Consider the following 15,055-nt stretch of genomic DNA (forward strand, 5'->3'; position numbering starts at 1 on the left):
AAATGAAGATCACATTGGTGGCAACACCAATCGGCTCAATCGAACCAAACTCTCTGATTTTTGCATGGGATTGCTGCATCATCCATCCTTGGTTGATGAGTTTGATCACCCAAACATCCCTTGAGATAGTTTTGTCCATATATACTTGCAAACCTTTATCAAATATCCAGTTGATTTATAAGCGACGGTCCAGATATTGGGCCCTCTACAGCCCAATATAGTATCTTATTTGACGAATTAGCTAGGCTAATAATAGATTGGATTCGGCTTGTTGCTTTCAAACCCAACGAGGTCGATCCGGCTGTATTTAACATCTAAAACTCTTCCTAGAATCAAAGCCCAAGGAAAAAAAAAAAAAAAAAAACAGAGAAAGAAGGCAAAGGAAAGCGTTTATAGTTTCTACAGATTTTCAAGAGTTGATCATGGGTCAAGCTTTTTATACAAATTCATATATATATATATATATATATATATACACTAGTGGAGGCGCAACGTGCAATGCACATTTGCCTAGTTAAAAGAAAAACAAATTGTTGTAAAATAGATATGTGTTTTGTATTAAAAATAAAAAAATAAACATAATGATAAGTGTTTTGTAAGTAAAATACATAATGATAAGTTAAAGAAGGATAATAGTATCGTGTGCCTATTGTAACTCGAGAAATGATCTTTTTTAACTCAAGAAATAATATCGTATGCCTATAGTCACGTTTGATCCTAATTTAAATTTATTTTCTGGCAGATCCTTCAAAAAATTTAAATGATTGCATCACTATCATTAGTCGTTGAACTGAATAATTAAGGAAAATTATTTTTATATGAAAATAAAATTGTTAGTGCTTGACTTATTTGGAACAAAATTTGACAGTTCCTCAGGTCCCAGAACATGACACGTTTCCAAAGTTTGAATTATATCTAGTGCACAATTTTTACATATAGACAACGATGAAAGGACAAGTCACTATATCCTTAATTTTAGAGAACTTATATGCAAAATCTTCTTTTATAATTACTACAAGAAAACTGCTTATTTGTGACCAGTTAATTCTAGCGAAATGACTATTTACAGCCAATATAAGTCTATTTTGGTCACAAATGATCTTTTCGCCGCAATTAAATGGCCACAAAAGTCCGTTTTTCTTGTAGTGTATATATATCTTGCGTTCAAGATTTAACAATTTATCACTAAATCGATTCATGGATAGTTAAAATCTGATGCTATCAACTTCATGAATGTACAGATCAATAGCCATCCACCTAGATACGAGAGAGACATCTTTTGTGACCTGAAGCAACAGAAAGAAAAGCACTTGACGCCATCATGTACTTCAGTAGCAAAAGCACAATGATACTTTTTATTCTGACCCTTACAAGATTTGCTTGATATGTTACCAACTATTCCAAAAACTGCCCAGTTCATTACTAATCAAAATAAGGAAACACAAAATTACAATTTACTCGAACCTCTTCATTAATTTTGTGATAAGCAATAAGATTTTCCTTGTAAGTGCAAAAGGAAAATCCAAGTATCATAAGATGTGTAAAAGAAAGTTGCTTAGCTAGAGAGAGAAAAAGAAAAAGAAAAAAATCATGGAAACTAAGCCCATTAAAATCTATGGAAGCTATCCAAAGGAGGAGAGTGTTGAGAAAGAAAGTATTCAACTCTTCCTCCATCGTCCATTCACAGTCCTCAAAATTTTTATCATTCTTTTCTCACAAATTACACCAACTAATGCATATAGGAACCATTTACCACACAACTGAAATTTGTTGGCTATCACCTAATCCTCTATGAGGGTGAAAAAGACCCACTATACCTCTTCATTAATATATGTAGAATAGTTTAGAAATTAATTGCATGTCAACAGTTTTCTTTTTTACGATATTATGCGTTCAAAGGAAATAACACAGGTCTTCTCTAGAATGTTTCTAGTGTGTTTTCAAACCATGATCCTACGGGACCATACACTACATCTACATTCAGACGGTAAATAATATACACCATGCAAGCTTAATTAAGGGAAAGATATCATAAATCATTTGGAAGAGGAACAATTGTAAACATGTTGAAGATATTATCATATACAAGTAGGATAAATTAATTTCCCAGATAAACAATTTTAGACACCTCACTTTGCTGTTACATTCGGATTTCTATCTCTATCACCTCCCATTCAAGACCCAAACTTAATTGGTTAACGGAAGAGGCCTTCCAGTATGCTATGAGGGAAAAAGTAAGAGTAAGAAACAGAATCTATCATAAAGAAGGTATAAAGAGACCAGTAGCTACCAAACACGCAAATACAGATTGAAGACAAACCTTCTTTAAGCATTGTTGAGACGGTGTAAGTAATGAGGTACAGCTTTCCAAAGGGACTTCTAAACAATGTTCAAGCCATAGATAATAAAATGAACAAGTGAAGCTATGTTTAAACGACTTTACAGAGAAACAAAACATATGGTATGTAATAATTCTTAGCTTCCCATAGCTTACTGACCCTGGCTTCTTCAACGTGCGTAGGTTTGTAGTGACTAAGCTCGTCTGTCTGCCAGATTGAAGTTATCTCTCTCACCTACAAAAGCAAGATTGAATCTATTACCCACATGCCATATCAAAGGTTTGTCCCTTACCTACAAAAGCCGTATACTATATGAGAATCAAATAAATGCAAAAAAATCACAAATTTCTTCCACATTATCTTATAGATACAAGCAGTTCCTCCTTCGACGAAAAGGGAAGAGATGAGAGAAGGAGAAGAAGAAAAGTGAGAAAAAGAAAGAAAGAGTGAGTGAGAGTGAGAGAGAGACGAGAAGATGATTTAACAGAAATTATGAAAATGATTTGTTAAAAAAAAATCAAAAAAATTGATAATTGCTCAGATCTATAGCGAATGAAGATGATTTGTTCATTACTCTACATGAAAAAAAAAAACAACACTTAGATCTTAGAAAAATTAAATGACCAATTACAACAAAAAAAGTAAAAAAAAAAAAAAAAAATCTTTCAAATCTACTAAAAAAAAAAAAATTCTTTCAAATCTACTCAGATCTGTAACGAATGAAAATGGTATCTTCATTTGTCTACGCCGAAAAAAAAAATAATCTCCACATATATGAAAAATAAAATAACCCAATAGGAAAGCACAACAAAATTAGTGAAAGAGAAAAAAAAATAAAGATCAAGCGGAAAAAATTAATAAAAACACTGAGATCTGAACAAGATCTCTTCAAATATATGAAGATCTATTCATATCTATAGGAAAAAAATAGAAATAAAATGGGTTAAAAAAATCTATATCAACTTAGATTTACAGGAAATAAAAATATATGCCTCCCCAATCTCTCTCTCTCTCTCTCTCTCTCTCACAAACCCTCTTCACAATCTATAGCTTTAACAAAAATTTGTTTACAAAAAAAAAAAATGGACGTGAAGAAGCAAATGAGGCATTTTCTCTATGCGACATTCCACTCCCCAACAACGAAAACTAAGACAACAAAGCCCACACAGACTCTTCCAACCACACCCCACGATCGAGCTCTGAGACGTCGAATTTCTTCGAGTTCTTCAGCGACTTCAATTCCGAGATGTGTTCAGCCGACGACATCTTCTTTTGCGAAAAACTCATAGCCATCAAAGAACAATATTTTCCTCCAGCCTCCCATTAAACGTCTCAAACAAACCCACACAAAGAGCCATACGGAGAGAACGACAGAGAATGAGAAGACAAAACTTAGAGAAAGAGAGAGAAGACCAAGTACAATGGACGGATGAAATGCGAAAATGAAAAGCCACCAAGCATCTGAACAAACCCACAGCAGAGAAAGAGAAGATGAGAGAAAGAGAGAGAAGACCAAATGGAAAAAACGCAAAAATGAAAAGCGGTCCAAAAAAACCCACCTAAATATCTACCCAAGGAAAAGAAAAAAGAAAAGCCCCCCATACACGGAAACAAACGGCAGAAATCCAACCATTGAAGCTCGGTGGCAGCATTCACTAATGCTTTGTATTTAGCTTCCGTACTACTTCGGACAACAGTTTATTGCTTACGCGCGCTCCATGACACAAGATTATTGTCAAGAAAAATGCAATATGCACTTGTAGAGCTTCTATCATTGTGACCACCTACCCAATTAGAGTTGGAATAGGCAGAAAGATGCATTGGTGAGGAGCGAGATAGGAAAAGACCTCAAGAGATTTTATGCTTTAAATAAAGAAGAATATGCTTAGCAGCTTGCCAAAGAGGAAGTAATTGTCGATACATAAATTGACAAACACGATTCATAGAGAAATGAATATTTGGGCACGTGAAGGATAAATATTGCATGTTACCAACGATACTATGATATAAAGTTGGATCATCAAAATGTTCACCTTCATGGGTAGAAAGGGAACACGTGGAGGCCATGGGTGTGGATGCGAGCTTGGCAAGGTCCATTTTGCTACGTTTGAGCAAATCAAGAGTGTACTTCCTTTGTATTATAAAGAAACCTTTGGGATCCAATAAAACCTTGATGCCAAGAAAATAATTAAGTGTACTAAGGTCCTTAATAGAAAACTCGGCATGAAGGAAGTTGATGATGTATTCAACTGCCAAGGAATATGATCTAGTAATAATAATATCATCAACGTAAATAAGAAAGAATATTACCAGTGAGCCTTGACGAAGGATGAAGTGAGATGAGTCTGCTTTGGAGCCATGAAAACCAAGTTCCATTAGATGAGTGCTGAGTCTTAAGAACCATTTACGAGGTGTTTGTTTAAGCCCATAAAATTATTTATGTAGACGGCACACATGGTTGGGAAATTATGGATGCCGAAACACGAGGGGTTGAACCATATAAACTTCTTCAAGAGAACCATAAAAGAATGCATTTTGAATATCAATTTGACGTAAGGACCATTTGGAGGAGACATCGATGGATAAAATAGTTCTAATAGTCGTTGGCTTAAAAGTTTCAGAGAAGTCTAAGCCAAGTTGTTGGCGATAGCCTTTAATGACAAGGCGGGCCTTATAACGTTCAATTGAACTATTTGCTCGGCATTTGATGCGATAAACCCACTTATAACCAGCTATATTTTGATGAGGAGATCGAGGCACTAAAGACCAAGTGTCGTTTCAAAGAAGAGCATGAAATTCCATTGGGATCCGTTACAGCGTCTGTATAGCAAATGGGTTCATGGGTGATCTCAACTTGAAGAGCCCGAAGGAGTGGGTATTGAATAGTGCCATCTGTCGACACCTTGGGTTTAAAGATGTGACTTTGAGAATGAGTCTGCATGGCATGTGTCCGAGAGGTATGAGCAACATGGGACGACATAGCATCTGACTAAGCATGTTTATTGGCACGTGAATGAGTGGAGTCCAAAGAAGGAGCATTATTGTAGCTATCAGTGAGAGGCACCATGGAGGATGTAGCTGGTGGAGAATTGCACGTGTCATTGGACATTGAAGTAGAAGTTGACAATGAGGAAATGGTAGAGGTGTGTGTCACCACAGCAGCTAAAGCAGCATAAGTAAATGGAGCTAACATGTCAATTTCACTTTGGACTTGAGAAATAGATGGCATGATGTGCATTAAAGTTGGCTTTTGGAATAAGGTTTAGCTTGATAGTAAGGTATGGAAGGGGATAAAGCAATGGAGGTGAATGTAAAATTATGCTCATCAAATATAACATGATGGGAAATGTAAAGAAATTCTGTGGAAGGATCAAGACACCAATACCCATGGTGATCTAGACTCTACCCCAAGAAAACAAACGTTTTAGAGTGAAAATCAAGTTTATGATTAATATAGGGACAAAGACATGGCCAACATGCACAACCAAAAACTCTTAAGAATTGATCATTACGGTGTTTTCTAAAGAGAATTTCATAGGGACACGTATTATGTAACATCGAGGTAGATAGTCAATTTACGAGATAACATGCAGTTTGAAAGCCTCTTCCCAGTAGGTGTGAGGCAATGAGGATTGAGCAAGAAAAACGAGACTGATTTCAACGATGTGTCAATGACGCCACTCAATGGATCCATTTTGTTGATGGGTATGGGGACAAGTGATACAATGGTGAATACTAGTGTTCTTAAAGAAGTTGTTGAAGTGACAGTATTCACCACCCAATCATTTTGGATGGCTTTGATCTTACGGTTAAATTGACATTCAAAAAGATCTTGGAAGTGATGAAATGTAGCCTCAACATTGGATTTTAAAGTGAGAGGATAAAATCAAATATATTTGCTAAAATCATCAATAAAAACAAGATAATAACAATGTCCATTTGAGGAAACAATAGAAGAAGGTCCACACATATTAAAGAAAATTAAATCTAAAGGGCTTTTAGACCGAGACTCAGAAGACAAGAAAGGTAAACAATGACTTTTGGCCTTTTGAAAGTCAGAACAAATTGGAAATATTTTATTAGACACTGGTAAATGATGACGAGAGACGATCTTGGTGACAGTCTAAAAAGTGAGATGACCAAGCCTTTTATGCTAATTTGTAATAGATACATGAAAGCCAACAAAATTAGATGAAGAGGAGAAGTGAGCGGAAGAAGTCATGGAGTAGAGACCATTACGTAGAGGTCCTAGATGAAAAAGCTTCCTTGAGTTGCAATCCTTGATGACAAAAATATTTGAATGAAATTCAAAAAAGACATTATTATTGTGAGCAAATTTTGAACTGACAATAAATTTTTGCAAATAGCAAGAACAAGCAAGATATTTTTAAATAGAAATGAATTATTTGAGGCATGAAGTTGGGAAGAGCCAATGTGGGTTATGGGTAAAATTGTACCATTACCAACTTGAATGTGATCTCTGCCAGAGTATTTCTTATTTCTTAGAGAAATATTGTTCATGTTGGTTGGCGCCAGTGTCTGAATCCCAATCAGCATTTGTTTGAGAAGTCAAAGTTGTGGTAAAGTTCCCACTTTGAAAGACTAGATCAAATCTATGATAGCACTTACGTGCGGCATGAATGGCCTTGCCCCAAACTTTACATAAGGTCAAGATGAACTTGATTGTTGTCCACAATGTGAATTATTTCTTCTTTGGCAAGACTTCTTGGAGTTGGCAGAGTCATTTTGTTGAATTCTTCATCGGTAATTAAAATGCTTAGATGCAAGATTTTCAAAGGAGTGTGAGAGGTTGACAGTCTAATTTTGTTGCTCAATGCGAATCTCGTGAGTAAGAAGATGGCTAAATAATCTCCTAGACTTTAGGGATCGAGTCGAGTGGTGACAAAAGTCACAAAGGGATCATAATCAGATCTGAGTCTTTGCAAGAAGGAAATCAATGAATTCATCCTTGATGAGGGGATGTCCAGCAACGGCAAGAGTATCACCGAGGCTATTAACACAATGAAAATATTCAAATACAGTAGAACTTGCTTTTCACAAGGTGGGTGGTTTTATGCAAACTTGAAGTATCCGAGCTCAAGATTAAGACGTATACATTTTCTTGAGGGCAAACCATACCTCAATGGAAGTTGAGTAGCCAACCATTTGGATAAATACTCCTTTAATAAGGGAGGGCATGAGGGTGTTGAGTAGGGCTTGGTCTTGTTGAATCCAACAATGATAGGTTGGGTTGGGGATCGTGGAAATCTCACCATTGTTAGACATGGAAGCCGAAATAAATTGTGGTAGAGGTGGTGTGGAACTGTCTACAAAGTGAAAAATGTCTTGACCACTTAAGTAGGAAACCAAAACAGCCTCTTACAAAAGAAAGTTTTCCCGATTAAGCTTGACAGGAATGGATAGAGATGGGGCAGTGAAGGAGGAAGGTGTAGAGATGATAGGGTGAGTATTAATATTTGAAATTGTATAAGGGTTGTTGCAGTTGTTTGAGGAAGCCATGTAGACGTTTGGTAATAGGCTCTGAGATATCATAAAAAGAATAAAAAATATATGAAAATATTAATATTTCATTGCTTGATTTTACATGCTTGTCATCTAATTTTTATGCTCGTGAATTGTGTACAATTTTGGACAAGAAAGATATTCATTAAATGATGTACAATTTGCTATAAAAAAAAATAATGCTTCATATCTTGTGTTATTCTATATCCTTATTTTATCGCTTAATATTATTTACTTTATTACTCGAAAAAAATCATGCAGTACTTGATGAGGAAAATACGAAAACAACAATGATCACTCTATCTTACTTTTGTAACATAGCTTCGTTCTATTTTCTCTTTTCCCTTCTTTCTTCATTTGAATTTGGACACAAAGTCTAGCATCGTGGCTAATTTGTGGCCAGCCCACAAGGATGTCAACTCAAACTAAAAATCCTTCCACATATATACTATAAATTTAATTATTGAAGCTTTACAAAGCACAACAGGGACGTTATACCTTTCAGCATACATATATATATATATATATATATATATATATATTTATATATTATTGCGAATAAAGAATCTTGAAATTACAATTTGGTCCATTTTGTGTAGATATTTTACTTAATCTGACTTCTCTACAATAATATGCATACTGCATAAAATATAATTAAACCTTTCCATGATTTGTGATGTCCATAACTATATGAGGATTATTAATCAGTTACCTAGAACTCGATGTATCTCGAAGATCACTTTTTTTTTCTTAAATAAGCATGCTTAATATTAAGAAGTAATAATATGAGGTATATAATTTCTTAAGGAGGGTCTTTGTCACTGTCAATATATAAGAAATATCTAGGAATGCTATCAAGGGGTATATGACCAAAATCTCAACTCAGAACTCAATTACAATCTATACCTGAATATAAATGAGTTCCCTGAGATCACAAACTGAAGCTCTCTCATCGCAAGATCTCAAGCTAGAACTTACAGTGGAAGTACAAAAAAAATCAGAACTTACATTGGTACGGTGTCTAGTTGCAGCATGCCTTTTGAACAAATTTTCAATTCATGCAAGTATAAAAGTTGCATGGAATTTCATAAAAAAATTCCTAATAGAAGACATGGAAGCAAATTTGATCTTATTCACTTTCCAATACCCTCAAGACAAACACAAAGTTCTCAACCAAGCCCTATAGAACATCAAAGGACACTGCTCATTCTTAAACCGTGGCCACTTGGTTCTACAGTGTAGAAAATTCGTTTGAACTACTCAGCCTTTTTTGTGTAGATACATGGCTTCCCACTGGACCATGTGATTCATGACAATGCTACACATATTCGAAAGCTTTGAGAACCTTACTAGAGGTAGAAGAAGACACCCAATTTGAAATTACATGCATGAAATTTTTTAGGATAAAAGTTGAGATCAACATCATCTTTCCACTTAAACAAGGATTCACTCTCCCAAGAGCCTACAACATAGATGCTTGGATTTTTTTTAAATACGAAAAGTTGTTGAATTTTTGCTATGCTTGTGGAAGATCAGGCCATTTTCAAATTTTATGTACTTTCCTAAAATCTATTCCGACACATCTTTCCATTATGTCCATGGCTCCGAGTTGAGAACTTCAACCCGCCACTATCTTAGACAACCCAAACTACAAATCAACAAATCTCAAGCCAAGCGGAAGAACCACATCCTACCCTCTCCACTAATCAATTCTTAACGACCCCTCTTCAAAGTAGGCCTTTTCCAGACCATCATTCTGATCTCAACATCTCTACTTCACAGTAAACTCTTCTAACCAGAGCAACCCATCAAATCCAGAATCAACAATTCTCAACACAAAATGCAAAGTGGAATGGGTAAATGGTATATGGTGGAAAATACACAACAAATACTAGAAATTTTTTTCCAGAGTCTCAATCGTTGGAACTCACTTGTGGAAAAAGCCAAGATAGCATTGGTTTGGTTTTCAAGAACCACTCACCGATCTAGCAGTCGGAAAACTTTTGGCACTTGGTGATTCTAATGCACTTTCCGGTAAACCGAGGCAAAGAGCTACAGTTGCACAACATTTACTAAGCTGAACTTTATTCACAGCACTAACCATCTCTAATCCGATTAGAGCGGGGTTTAATTTTTTTGCTGTTAATCCCTTCCCATCATCATTCAAGGAAAGTTCAAAACTCCCATCATTAGGGGCTAATTATGCATTCCAAACCCTAACCGATTCGGCCCCTCAAGAAAGGAATTTATTTCCCTCAACAACTACAAAGAAGCCTTCTTAGCGTTCACAATGGAGATAGATGCAATTGGCAGTACAAAGATATCGAGCACAACAAGCTAAACTTGAGGCCCATCTCCTCTCAGCCCATCACAATGACCCAAATTCTCTTTTCTCAAATTTTATTCTACAGGGCTCATTTCTTAACAAGCAAGCCTAGTCTGCTACCCTTCCTAAACTAAGTAGTCCAAATCACTCAAGCTCACTGGTTATTCTAATAGTCACTACCAAAAATATCATCTGCTCCAATAGCCCAGTTGCATCGACAACAGCCTCCCACTCGTCCTCACTGAACTAAGAGAGAATTACAAAAAGGTGGAGCACTCCTCCCTTGCCCTATGAGCCATAACCTCTGAAGAAAAAGAAACAAAAAATCAACTCACAAGTGAGGGTAACGAATCCGCAAAAGACATCCTTGAACCCATCACAGAGATTCAACTCTGCCTTTCATGCTATTGGAAATGCAATCCAAATTTACGGAGAAAATTAAAAAATATAAGAAGCATCCTAGGCCCACCTCGTACCTCAGGTCATACTTAGCCATGTCTAGAAAATCCAAAAAAGATGAAGAGTGAATTAACTAAAAAATGTCTCCATCAGCCAAATGAAGACAACAATTTGGAATTGTAGGAGACTCACTTGACCCAAAGCATATGATCTCTAAGAACCAATATTAGAAAATATAATCCTGATATTATTTTTTTGTCGGAATTCATGATGCCTATAGAACGCACCTTATCTATTGTGAATAGACTTGATTTCCACCATTTTATAAATTTTTCAAGCTCAGGGAACAAAGGAGGCCTTCTACTTTTATGATGTCTGGGTGTAGGTATTGCACTTGCTAATATTTATATGTATGTTATCTTTATTTTGATTTACTCTGATCCTCCCTATCACCTTTGGCTAGTTACATTTGTATATGCCCCTTTTCAATGGCACTTTAAAGCAAGTTTTTGAAAATTTTTGGATTCAATATTCAAAATATTCTTGGGACTATGGTGTTATATAGGTGATTTCAATGACCTACTTAACCAAATTGAAAAATTTGAGCGGTGCCCTTTCACATCTACCTCTATGGGAGGATTGAGGAACCTTATGTAAAATCATGGACTAATTGATATCGGCTTCACATACCCATTTTTTACATGGACTAACAATAGACAAGGCAATGCACTTATACCCGACTGAATCGTGGTATTGTAAACCAACAATGGAGACTGTTATTCCCAGACGCCACATTGCAACATCTGACTTCTTCGGCATCAGATCACATTCCATTACTTTTAAATACAACAGTTTACCAACATTCGGGCATATGTGGATATGATTTATGTATCAACAACCATCCGAATGTAGAGTAATGCGATTGACTCCATTAAATTAGACCCAGGTAACTGGTTGATGGACCAATCTATTATTGAATCTACTTTCCTGAATTACTTCTGGTCCATAAATGCTACTACAGACCCGACAACTCTGGGCCAACTTGAAAATCTATTCGATAAACAAGTCATGGATAAGAAAAATGACTTTCTTAGTACACCACCCAGTGAAGAAGAAATATTTGCGACTCTAAAACAAATCCCAAATAAAAAGGCCCAGGTCCGGATGGAATGACTGCTTTATTTTATAGATACTATTGGATTATTATCAAAAGTGAAGTCATCAAGGCAGTGCAAAGTTTTTTCCAAAATGGTCTACTTCTTAAACAGATGAATCATACAAATATTGTTCTCGTCCCAAAAATTTCAAATCCAAGCTCACCCCATCATTATCGCCCAATCAATTTGACCAATGTCATCTAGAAAATCATCACTAAAATACTGGCCAACCATTTCAAAACCACCATTCCCCGCATCATCTTGCCTCTTCAAAAGGGTTTTTTCCCTGGCCACAACATAAAAGAAAATACGATGATTGCCTATAAGCTATTTCACTACCTAAAGAAAAAATTGGGGAAAATATGATTAATTACAATAAAGTTTCACATGGAAAAGGCTTTCAATTATATAAAATGGCGTTTTCTATTCACAGTGATGAAGATTTTGGGATTTAGCAATATTTGGTTCAATGTAATATAAGAGTTTGTCACGACAACATCATTTTCGATTCTCATTAATGGATCTCCAAGAGGCTTTTTCAAAGCTCAATGAGGACTCAGACAAGGTGGACCCATCTCGCCTTTTCTATTTATATTGAGTATGGAGGTGCTATCCAAACTAATAGCCAGATCATAGGTCCAATAAAAATTTGAAGGTATTCGGCTAAGTAGAAACAGTCCCCCAATCTCTCACCTATTATTTGCAAACGATCTAATCATTTTCAAAAAACAGATTAAAAAAGTGCTCAAGTTCTATTTGAAAACCTGGAGAAATATCAAGATTGATTAGAACAAAAAATCAATCTCAATAAGTCGTCAATTTTCATCATGAGAAATACCAATTCCACGATCAAAGCTGCAATCACTCAAATACTGTTATATAAGTCATCCTTATCTAGAATAAATATCTAGGACTTTGAAGTTCTTTCAATAAAGCCAAAAAAAAAAAAAAGTTTCAAAGATTTAATGGAGAAAATCAACAATAAGTTAGAAGGTTAGAAGTTAAAATACTTTCACAAGCAAGGAGGACAATGCTAACCAAATCAGTGGTAAGCACAATTCTTTCATATTAAATATTATCATTTATGCTACCAAAATTAGTGTGCAAGTCGTTGAATACAAGTTTTAAAAATTTTCGGTGGGGTTTCTCCAAAATTTAGAATCACAATCTCATATTAAAGTTATAGAAATCTATCTATTAACCCAAAAACTCAGGTGGGCTTGGACTAAGGTCAATGAAGAATATGACCTTAACACTTCTAGCAAAAAAGGGATGGGAAATGAGCTAGGCAAATACTGGACTATGGCATGAGGTCCTCTAAAAAAAATTACCTCAACATTTTAGATTTTTAGAATGTACTACAAAAAATGTTGGACTCATGGTTAAAATGGAAGGGACTTCTCAAGACAAGGGAACTACTTTCAAAAGGCAAGTGCTATCAAATTTTCAATAGTTTATCAGTCAATGTGTGGTTTGAGCCATGGATCCCAACATTGGATAAATTCAAGCACAATCCTTTTCATCAAATGAATGTGGTACACTTGCTCCTGACAGTCTTTGATATCATTGCAAACAATCCTCACTCTTGGAATACTGAGAAAATGCTAACTTTGTTTGAGTAAGATAACATTATAGAAATCCAAAAACTTCCTCTCCCTTTAAGTAGCCAAAGACAGGACTCAATAATCTGGAACTCAAATCACAATTGAAAACTCTCTGTGAAAACTACCTATCACATAGTGGCAAAAGGTCCAAATGTCACACCACTGCAAAATTTTCCAAGCTCTAACTTTAAAACTTTGGAGTCTAAAAATTCATGATTGTCACAAACTACCACTTTGGAAAATAATATGGAATATGTTTCCCACAAGGGCAAGACTGAGCAATGTCATTCCAATTTTCAACCTAAAAACTGTTCCTTGTACGACGAAGAAGAAGAAACAATGTCCATCTCTTCATTGAATGTCCAATCACTCGCATACTATGGCATCAAAGCAGCTGACGACCACTAAAGCTTGCCTTAATGCTGAGAAATTAAATATCGGATTGGATACAACTAATAATCAATCCAGTACCAATACTGGAATTAATGCCTTAGAAAACATCGATTTCAGATTTTCGTGGTAATAGTGCCGAATTTTATACATAGGCAATAAAACAATGTTGTTCACAATCATGTAGCCATCTTGCTTAAAAAAGCAACAATCCAGCTGGAAAAGATGTACCAAGCCTATAAACAAGCATGAGAGCAAAAGTCAAAAGTCCATCAAAGATTAAATTGGGTACCACCACCTCCGAATCAATGAAGCTTCTCTTTTGATACAGTAGTAAGAGATTCTTTCTCTACATGATTTTCAGTTGTATGTCGAGACTTAGAAGGTAATATATTGAAAATATAGATTTTAAAAGATTTCAACAACCAATCTAGTCATGATAGCCGAAGCCTCAACAGCTCGCCTGGCTTCACAACTCTAGAAGAGTCCAATTGTCCTGGAAGGTGATGCACAACTTGTAATAGATGCAATAAAAAAAAAAAAAACAAATTGAAGCTCCTGATCCACCAATATGGCAAATAACTTCAATCATAGATGACATCCGTTAAAATCTTCATCCTCGAGAAGATTGAAGAGTAATCGAAATTTATCGATCATAAAATTGATGTGCGCACTTTGTGCCTTATTAATATTATATATTGATGGTATCTAAGAACCAAGATGTACCAAGTGAACATGTCAATTTTTGATTGTTTGTAGTGAAATTATTTTTTATTCCCTAAATTGTTAATATGAAAAGATTTAATTTATAAAAAAATTTTAAAATTAGATTTCTTAAAATTAAATCTTTTTATTTTAACAGTACTGTTAAAATACATCATCCACAAATATAATTTTTCTTTACATGATAATTTGTGCGCTGACGCACACGACACGGCTTCATGTGTCGTTCGAACATTGGTGCAAACATTTTACGTTCGAACGTAAAATTAATAACATTCGAACGGTTGCGCCAAAACATTTTACGTTCAAACGTAAACAGACATAATGTTCGAACGTATATGTAACGTTCGAACGCATATTTCCCATACGTTGGAACGTAAAAAAATCTCATTCTATCTTTAGTGACAGTTTGCAGAAACTGTCACAGAAAATACCTTTTAGTGACGGTCTAGGGACTGTCACAATTTCTTAACCGTCACTAAAAAATAATTGTGTTGTAATGTAGAAGTGAAGTCAATCAGCAAGATAACACGCATGAATCTTGTTTATCAACATCATGCTTTATTAGAATTGATTCACACGTCCGAAGTCAAA

General features: G+C 35.3%; 1 long non-coding RNA gene across 1 annotated transcript; it reads right to left on the bottom strand.

Moving 5' to 3' along the window:
* Positions 1-1,157: 1,157 nt before the first annotated feature.
* Positions 1,158-2,960, bottom strand: LOC121268031. The gene is made up of 3 exons (XR_005941104.1): positions 2,321-2,960; positions 2,145-2,220; positions 1,158-1,286 (listed from the first exon to the last, which is right to left on the bottom strand). It is a non-coding gene; the product is annotated as an uncharacterized LOC121268031 (long non-coding RNA).
* Positions 2,961-15,055: the final 12,095 nt, after the last annotated feature.

The sequence above is a fragment of the Juglans microcarpa x Juglans regia genome, chromosome 5S, assembly GCF_004785595.1.
Source record: "Juglans microcarpa x Juglans regia isolate MS1-56 chromosome 5S, Jm3101_v1.0, whole genome shotgun sequence".
Classification (NCBI taxonomy): domain Eukaryota; kingdom Viridiplantae; phylum Streptophyta; class Magnoliopsida; order Fagales; family Juglandaceae; genus Juglans; species Juglans microcarpa x Juglans regia.